Consider the following 9265-nt stretch of genomic DNA (forward strand, 5'->3'; position numbering starts at 1 on the left):
ATAACAAAGAGTGAAAAATTTAAGGGGGTCTGAATACTTTCCGTACCCACTGTATATATATATATATATATATATATATATATATATATATATATATATATATATATATATATATATATATATATATACAGTGAGGAAAATAAGTATTTGAACACCCTGCTATTTTGCATGTTCTCCCACTTAGAAATCATGGAGGGGTCTGAAATTGTCATCGTAGGTGCATGTCCACTGTGAGAGACATAATCTAAAAAAAAAAATCCAGAAATCACAATGTATGATTTTTTAACTATTTATTTGTATGATACAGCTGCAAATAAGTATTTGAACACCTAAAAAAGTCAATGTTAATATTTGGTACAGGAGCCTTTGTTTGCAATTACAGAGGTCAAACGTTTCCTGTAGTTTTTCACGAGGTTTGCACACACTGCAGGAGGGATTTTGGCCCACTCCTCCACACTGATCTTCTCCAGATCAGTCTGGTTTCTGGCCTGTCGCTGAGAAACACGGAGTTTGAGCTCCCTCCAAAGATTCTCTATTGGGTTTAGGTTTGGAGACTGGCTAGGCCACACCAGAACCTTGATATGCTTCTTACAGAGCCACTCCTTGGTTATCCTGGGTGTGTGCTTCAGGTCATTGTCATGTTGGAAGACCCAGCCTCGACCTATCTTCAATGCTCTAACTGAGGGAAGGAGGTTGTTCCCCAAAATCTCGCAATACATAGCCCCGGTCATCCTCTCCTTAATACAGTGCAGTCGCCCTGTCCCATGTGCAGAAAAACACCCCCAAAGCATGATGCTACCACCCCCATGCTTCACAGTAGGGATGGTGTTCTTGGGATGGTACTCATCATTCTTCTTCCTCCAAACACGTTTAGTGGAATTATGACCCAAAAGTTCTATTTTGGTCTCATCTGACCACATGACTTTCTCCCATGACTCCTCTGGATCATCCAAATGGTCATTGGCAAACTTAAGACGTGCCTGGACATGTGCTGGTTTAAGCAGGGGAACCTTCCGTGCCATGCATGATTTCAAACCATGACGTCTTAGTGTATTACCAACAGTAACCTTGGAAACGGTGGTCCCAGCTCTTTTCAGGTCATTGACCAGCTCCTCCCGTGTAGTTCTGGGCTGATTTCTCACCTTCCTTCGTCTCTGGGTTACGAACGTAACCCTAGTTCTCCGAAGGAACGAGACGCTGCGTCGAAACGCTATGGGAACACCCCTGCGTGACCACGCTCTGAACCACGTGTGAAATCTAGCCAATAGGCAAGCCATGACGTCATAGACAGGCGACACCGCGTAAACCAGGAAGCTACAAGATGGCTGTGCGGTGGTAGCGACATTAGCTTCTGCATAGAGAGAAGGTAAGCGCCGCAGGGATGCAGGGAGTGTGGCACGGAGACGCAGCGTCTCGTTCCTTCGGGGAACTAGGGTTACGTTCGTAACCCAGAGACGTTCCCCTTCAGGAACTCGAGGTCAGCAAAGGTCAGCAGGGTGGACCAACCCGCAGCGTCACAGATGTCCCGGAGTGACACTCCAGTGGACCCGGCCGCAGAGGCCGCCACACTCCGGCGAGCCCTGACCGTGATCGGAGCGGGGACCAGGACTCGCAGCCGAACAACTGCACCCACCACCTCCAAGGACTCGTCCTGTGGAGATAAGCACCCAGTGCTCGCACTGGACACAGCCGGGCCTCGTAACCCCTGGTCGGGGGCTATAAACAGAGGAGGGCAGAATGCCTGTAACACGACACATCGGTCTTAGGGGCCGCTTAGGGGCCAGCAGCGCGACCGGGGGAAAGGCGTACAGGCGTAGCCTCGGCCAAGACCATCCCATGGCAGCCACTGTCTCGACAGGGCGTCTGCTCAGACATTCAACCGTCCCACAAGAGGGACCACAAGAGGACCTCCTGAGCCAGTTGTTTGCAAGGGCGAGACGGGAGGCCCCCCTGGTGGTTGATGTACGAGACCACCGCAGTATTGTCTGTGCGGACCAACACATAGCGATCTCTAAGGACTGGGAGGAAGTGTTGTAACCCCAACAACACTGCCAGCATCTCCTGGCAACCTATGTGCCACAAGAGAAGTGGGCCGCTCCACAGACCCCGGGCGGAGTGGCCACTCATGACCGCCCCCCACCCCGTGAGGGAAGCGTCCGTCGTTAGCGTTACGCGACGACAAGGAGTCCCTAAAACGGGGCCTCGGGACAGAACGTAGGGTCCTACCATGGAACCAACGAGCCAACATCAACCAATCGTTGATATAATACAAAATGCGGATGCCCTGAAGCTGCAGCGGGGTCAGTGCCGCGTTCACGCACTCTGTAAAGGCACGGGGTGAGAGCGCTAGGCCGAACGGAAGAACCGATATTGGTAAGCTTCGCCCCAAAAGCAACCTCAGGAACCTCCCGTGTGCGGGGAAGGACGGCTGCATGGGAGCATGCAACCTCCAGATCTAGCGTATGACAAATCAGTCCTTGGACTTGACCTGAGACACGACCTCTCTAAATGAGAAACCTGAACCCGAGCCTCAAAAGTGAGTGGTTCAAGGAGTGGAGATCCAGAATGGGATGCAACCCACCGTCCTTCTTCGGAACAACGAAGCACGGGCTGTAGCAGCCTGACTCTCTGAACAAGGAGGAGGGAACCACCTCGATGGCCCGTTTCATCAGGAGAGCACGCACCACCTGTCCCAGGACCAGAGCCTGCACAGGTCCCACCAGGGTGGGACACACCCCGTTGAACCGGGAAGGAGAAGACGCGAACCGAATCGCGCAGCCCTTCTCCACAGTACGCAGGACCCCCTCCAGACTCCAGGCAGCCCTCCAGACTGACAAAAAGTCTCCACAGGGAGAACCAACCCCTCGGGGCTGGCCCCTGACCCACTCAGAGAGGCTGGAGCGGTGCTCTGCAGCCGACTACACCTCCTGAGAGGCGGCGGATCCCCCCCATCCGCAGCGACCATACGGTCGGAATATGGGGAGCAAACCGCTGGAGAAAGCTGCGCCCTGAACACGACCCGTCCTCCTGAACCCGAACGGCAGGAGCAGCGGACTGCGGCCGTTGAAGCCCCCTGAGAGGCAGCGGATGACCCCCATCCGCAACGAACCCTTGGGCGGAAATAAGGGAGTTAACCGCTAAAGGGAGGCAGCGTCCTGAACACCCTGTGGCAGGGCCGACAGACCGGCCTCCCGGTGGTGCCGGGGAGGGACGAGCACCGTAGCATGAGGTGCGCACCGCCCTCCAAGATGCAAGCCATCAGGCCTACGCACCACAGCCCGTTCACTAGGGGCGAGGACGACCCTTAGGCCATCCAGCCCCTCCTCGGACTTTGAGTGTCGCCAGGGGCCCCTAGGACCTCCCCGCGGGAATCGGGTGGCAACACTCTCACCGGGCTATTTCGCTGTGTCTGGACGTACCAGGGCGAGGCTGCCAAGCAGCCCCATCGGAGCAGCGAGGAACCACCACTGAAACGCCACCGTGGTCTCCTGAACCCGCCAGCAATCGCCCATACCTACAGCGTTACCAGGTCAGGCCAGGAGGGGACACCATGGCGCTCAGAAGGAAGCTCGCATCATCCCCCATAGCAGGCCAGCCCGGTATGCCTGCAACACACTCATCGTGTGGAAGCAACCTGTAGCCTGACCTGCCGCGTAGCCCCACCCACCAGAGGCAAGCGGCTCTACGTAGTCAAACCGATAGCCGTCACAGACGAAACCCTCGGGGAGACGAAACACTCAGGGAGAGATAGCTAGCTAACGGGAGATAGCATCGTCCCGTAGCCACGCCACTCAGCTCCAACAACATTCGCGCACAGCAAAAGAACATCGGAAAAGCACGCGCGCACACGGGCCTCCCAGGACCCAGACACCAGGTGCGGATCAGGGAAGGCGCTGAGGCCGTGACACAGGGCGCAGGAAACGCACAACCAGCTCACTGGGTGCGCGCTGCATCTGCCACACGACCGGCTAAGCTAAATCCAAGCTAAGTCCGGCCCGCGCCACGACATCAAGGAGCTCCACATACAGCACAGGCTGTGAGGAGTCCGCAGGCTAGCTAGCATCCATCATCTCATCCTCCTTGAAGAGAAAGACATGCAATGCTGCGCCGCCCGCACCGGGAGAAGAAGCAGCCGCCAAGCATGCTTCCCCCAATTTCCCGAAATTTCATCCACCTCGGAGAAAGAAATATGGAGCACCGCGTCACACACACCGGGAAAAGAACCGATTCCAAACGAGCGCCACACGGCTAATGCTAACAGCCGATACCATCGAGAGCCGAAGCCTCGAGGGAGAGCGCCCACCTCGGAGAGCGCTCTCTGAAATTCTCCCACCTCAGAGGAAGAATACGGAGCACCGCGTCACACGCACCGGGAAAAGAACCGTTTCCAAACGAGCGCAATCCCCGGGGGACGGGAGCTCGGCTAGCAGCCGGGAGCGCATAGCCACACGGCTAAAATGCTAACAGCCAATACCATCGAGAGCCAAAGCCGCGAGGGAGAGCGCTCACCTCGGAGAGCCGCACGGCTAAAATGCTAACAGCCGATACCCTTGAGAGCCGACTAAGCACGCTCCTAAGCTAAGCAAACAACACATCGGCTGCATATAATAGAATTCTGCCTGCATATAAGCTCATGACTGCACAGATAACACACTCAAAGCGCTTACCTGAACGAGCAGAAGCTAATGTCGCTACCACTGCACAGCCATCTTGTAGCTTCCTGGTTTACGCGACGTCGCCTGTCTATGACGTCACGGCTTGCCTATTGGCTAGATTTCACACGCGGTTCGGAGCGTGGTCACGCAGGGGTGTTCCCATAGCGTTTCGACGCAGCTCGAGTTCCTGAAGGGGAATATTGAGACCCCACGAGGTGAGTTCTTGCATGGAGCCCCAGTCCGAGGGAGATTGACAGTCATGTTTAGCTTCTTCCATTTTCTAATGATTGCTCCAACAGTGGACCTTTTTTCACCAAGCTGCTTGCCAATTTCCCCGTAGCCCTTTCCAGCCTTGTGGAGGTGTACAATTCTGTCTTTAGTGTCTTTGGACAGTTTTTTGGTCTTGGCCATGTTAGTAGTTGGATTCTTACTGATTGTATGGGGTGTACAGGTGTCTTTATGCAGCTAACGACCTCAAACAGGTGCATCTAAATTAGGATAATAAATGTAGTGGAGGTGGACATTTTAATATTTAATTTTCCAAAGATATGTTCTACTTAACTGTTCTACTTATTTCAGCATAAAGTGCTTTATTTATTCATTCAATTGATTTAATAATTTGAATTCATTCCATCCTTTATTCATTTATTCACTCCCCCGATATGCTAAACTGTCGAGTTTCTCCTTTTAATAGGACATTTTTGAAGCTGTACATAAAGGTTTTCTCACGTGAGACTAAACCAACTTGCGGTCAGCCAAGTAATATATTTTTAGATTAGATTAGATTCAACTTTATTGTCATTGTGCAAGGTGCATGTACAGAGCCAATGAAATGCAGTTAGCCTCTAACCAGAAGTGTATAAGTGGCCTATTTACTATAAATAGCAGTGTGATGAATAAGGGTCCATATATACAGGGATGAGGGTGATTTGCGAGGGATCTCAGATTTTATGTTCTGCACGTAAAATGAGGATTGCATTCGCTACACGTGCGCACCGTACTGAAAGCCCTGTACCGAAACAGTTTTATATCGTAATTTCCGAGCCACGTTCTGGAAAACCCCTGCACTCTTTGCTTTGCTTTTCAGCCACCTTTATGAGAAAAAGATTATTATCAACAGATAAGCAAAATCATATGTATCACAAATAGATCGCGTTTATTAATTCTGTCAGGTTACGAGGAAGGTGAAATGGGAAGAATGGCTTTTTTAGCAGAAACACACAAGAGCTTGGCGCTTAGAACACATTTGTTTCCTTTAAGCTCATATTGTTTAGTCAGTCAGTTTGTAGATATCAGGGGTGTAGCGATCACATGATTTCGATTATTGCATCGATATAAAATCCAGATTCGGTGATGCCACCAGATTTCAACTCATCGCCTTGAACTGACATTGTATAAAACAGTGGTGTACAGTAACAAAATTAATGTAATCCATTACTGCAATTAAGTATTATTATTTTTTTTTTTGCATTTGGGGAGACTTTTACTGTTACTTCATTACATTTCAAAATCAAATATCTGTAAAAATGATATCAAATAAATAAAAATTACTCAACTGCATTTCGCGAAATCAGTCGTTCCTTTTTATTTATGAAATAAATACAATAAATACATAAAAATAAAAACGCAACCTGTCAAACAGGCATTGAGTAGGTTTTTTTTGTGTACTTTAACTTTTAAAAGTCATTTTTTTTATCTTTAAATTTGCTTAAGTATGTTTTGTTTGAAGTATTGCACTTAACTACATTTTAAATCATATCCGTTACTGAGTTCATTTTACTCTGAATAAATTTTACATTTGTTTTTACTTTTACTTTTACTGAAGTAGAATTTTATGCCGGTATTTTTTATTCATGCTTAAATACATTTTAATTGAAGTAACAGTTGTTTTACTTTAGTATAATTAAAATTATTCCTCTTTCCACCTCTGCTAGTCATGACGTCATGGAAAATTGAGCCAAAAGGGTTGCATTAAAAATGCCAGCTAGCATGAAGGAAACCCTGATCAAGGAGGAAGTAAAAATAACAGTTCACAGAAACCTGTGGTGCTACACATGATCATCTGACCATGTCTTGTCTTTGCAACATGGAACCAGACCTCTGGCTTGAGAATGACTTTGTCCGACATTGTAACATGTTGAAATGTGAATTCTAAAGTTATCCAGATGGTCAAATAGATCTATGTGGATCCATAGTCGCTTTTTCAGCTACAATTGGCAACAAAAAAGTCAAAACATGCACTGAAACCAGTGACTGCCCAAATGCCACCACTACCCCAAAGTCATTATTTCTCTACAACCCCAATTCCAAAAAGTGTGGACACTGTGTAAAGTGTAAATAAGACAGAATATTCAGAGTATCACATAGGTTCCCTGGTGGTCTAGTGGTTAGGATGCGGCGCTCTCACTGCTGCGGCCGGGGTTCGATCCCTGGTCAGGGAACCAACCCCAGCCATTAGGGTTGCACAAGCCTTAGTGCCGGTCCCCAACCCCGGATAAATGGTGAGGGTTGTGTTAGGAAGGGCATCCAGCGTAAAAACATGTGCCAAATCAAACATACGGATGGTCCGCTGTGGCAACCCCTAATGGGAGAAGCCGAAAGAATGTATTGTGGGCCATGTTGTCAATCATGGCCTCACAATGGCTGAGGCGGGTCGGAGGGTACAGCTGAAAATTGGGAGATCAACTGTGTCTTTAATAATTCAAACATTTGGTAGAGAGAACAGGAATGTAATCCACCAGTGTGGACTGTGCTGTTATAGTGTGTATATACATTTTGTAACACATTTAAGTATGAATGTATTGCATTAGTGCATTTTTTCCACACAGGACTGCAGGATTACCACATAGGGGTGGCATGGGACCCCTTTTCACACCCCAACAAGAGGAGATTATTTGCCCCATGGTCTGAGCAAACAATGGCATTAGGTTAAAGGAAATACAAAAGGCTGTTGGAGAAGACAATCATGTTTTCGAAAACATCCAGTCTGTTAGCGTCTCAACTATCGACAGGGTGTTGAAGAGACACCACATGAGCATGAAAGTGCTGTACCGCGTACCATTTGAAAGGAATGGTGACAGAGTGAAGGAGCTCTGGCACAGGTATGTGCAGGTAAAACATCTATGAGCATACAGTAATTCACATAAACTTCTTATAGTGACTTACAGGATATATACTAGAGCATGTGTGACCTACTGTATGTACGTTCACTGTAGCTGTAGAAAAAAAAAAACTACAATATGTGTACATTTGATATAACTGTATCTTGTGAAATGAAATGAAAATGCATAACTAATTGGTTGTCTTCTGGGTTGTAGCGTATAATGGAATTGGAGTCACATGAACCACCTTACAACTCCATATACGTGGATGAGGCTTCAATCTGAGCAAAAGCAGAAGATGTGGTCGAAATGTCATCGGCCAAAGAGCTACTGTGAATTTGCAAGGCCCCTTATAGGCCCATACAACACACAGCATCTTTATACCTTCTTAGACACCCTCTACAGGGCTCTCATCCCTGATGATGAGAGGGGTCCATTTCGAGATGATTTACCAAAACATTGGATACTTTGGGATAATGTGAGATTCCGTCAGGCAATAGTTTCCGACTCATAACAGGATGCTGATGCAATTTCTCCCACCCTATTCCTCGACCCGATTTAGTAGTTCTATTCTGCATGGAGGTGGAAGGTCTATGATTGCCAGCCACATACTCAGATGACCCTGCTGGCTGCCATGGACGCAGCATGTGAGGACATCACAGTGGAAGCCTGCAGAGGCTGGATAAAACATTCCAGAAGATTTTCCTCCATGCTGTATTGCAAGGGATGAAAATCTGTGGGCAGACAGACTGGGACGTCAGGGGGTATAGACAGATTGCGCTGTATAGTTTGGCATGCGCAGTTCTGCCTAAGAAGTGTTTCCTTGTTTACCTGTTGTTTACCTTTTGGAATTTGAATCTGTGTCTTTTTCTTTTTAATCACAATGACATTATATTGTAATTTCTTTGTCAGTCTACTAGTAAAGTCAAGTCATGTCAAGTTTATTTCTATAGCGCTTTTCAAAACGGACATTGTCTCAAAGCAGCTTTACAGAATTTAACAGTGAAGGTGAATGATGTGTGTTTATGCCTGATAAGCAGCCGTTGGCGACTGTGGTAAGGAAAAACTCCCTTAGATGTTATATGGAAGCAAAGGTGGCAAAAGTACACACATCCTTTACTTAAGTAGAAGTACAGATACTCAAGTTTTAAAATACTCGGGTAAAAGTTGAAGTACTGATTAAACTTTTTTACTCAAGTGAAATTAAAGAAGTCTTGGCTCAGACATGTACTTAAGTAAAAAGTAGTTTGTGTCGCCATTATGAGGGAAAAACCCACAAAACGCCACCTAGAGGGTTAATTGTGTAAAACATGGCGGATTTTGTGTTTGATTTGAAACAAAAGTTTACTGATTAAAAATATTTTTATCTGGAGTTTATATATTTATTTTATATCTAAGTAAAGAAAGGACATCGTGGATAAATGTATTTTTTCCCGAAGGTTTTAATCTCCCCTCTTTTATATTTAGATATTTATTAATGTATTTAAATTTTTTATAAAAATGGTAAAA

This window comes from Silurus aristotelis, assembly GCF_946808225.1.
Source record: "Silurus aristotelis genome assembly, chromosome: 11".
NCBI lineage: Eukaryota > Metazoa > Chordata > Actinopteri > Siluriformes > Siluridae > Silurus > Silurus aristotelis.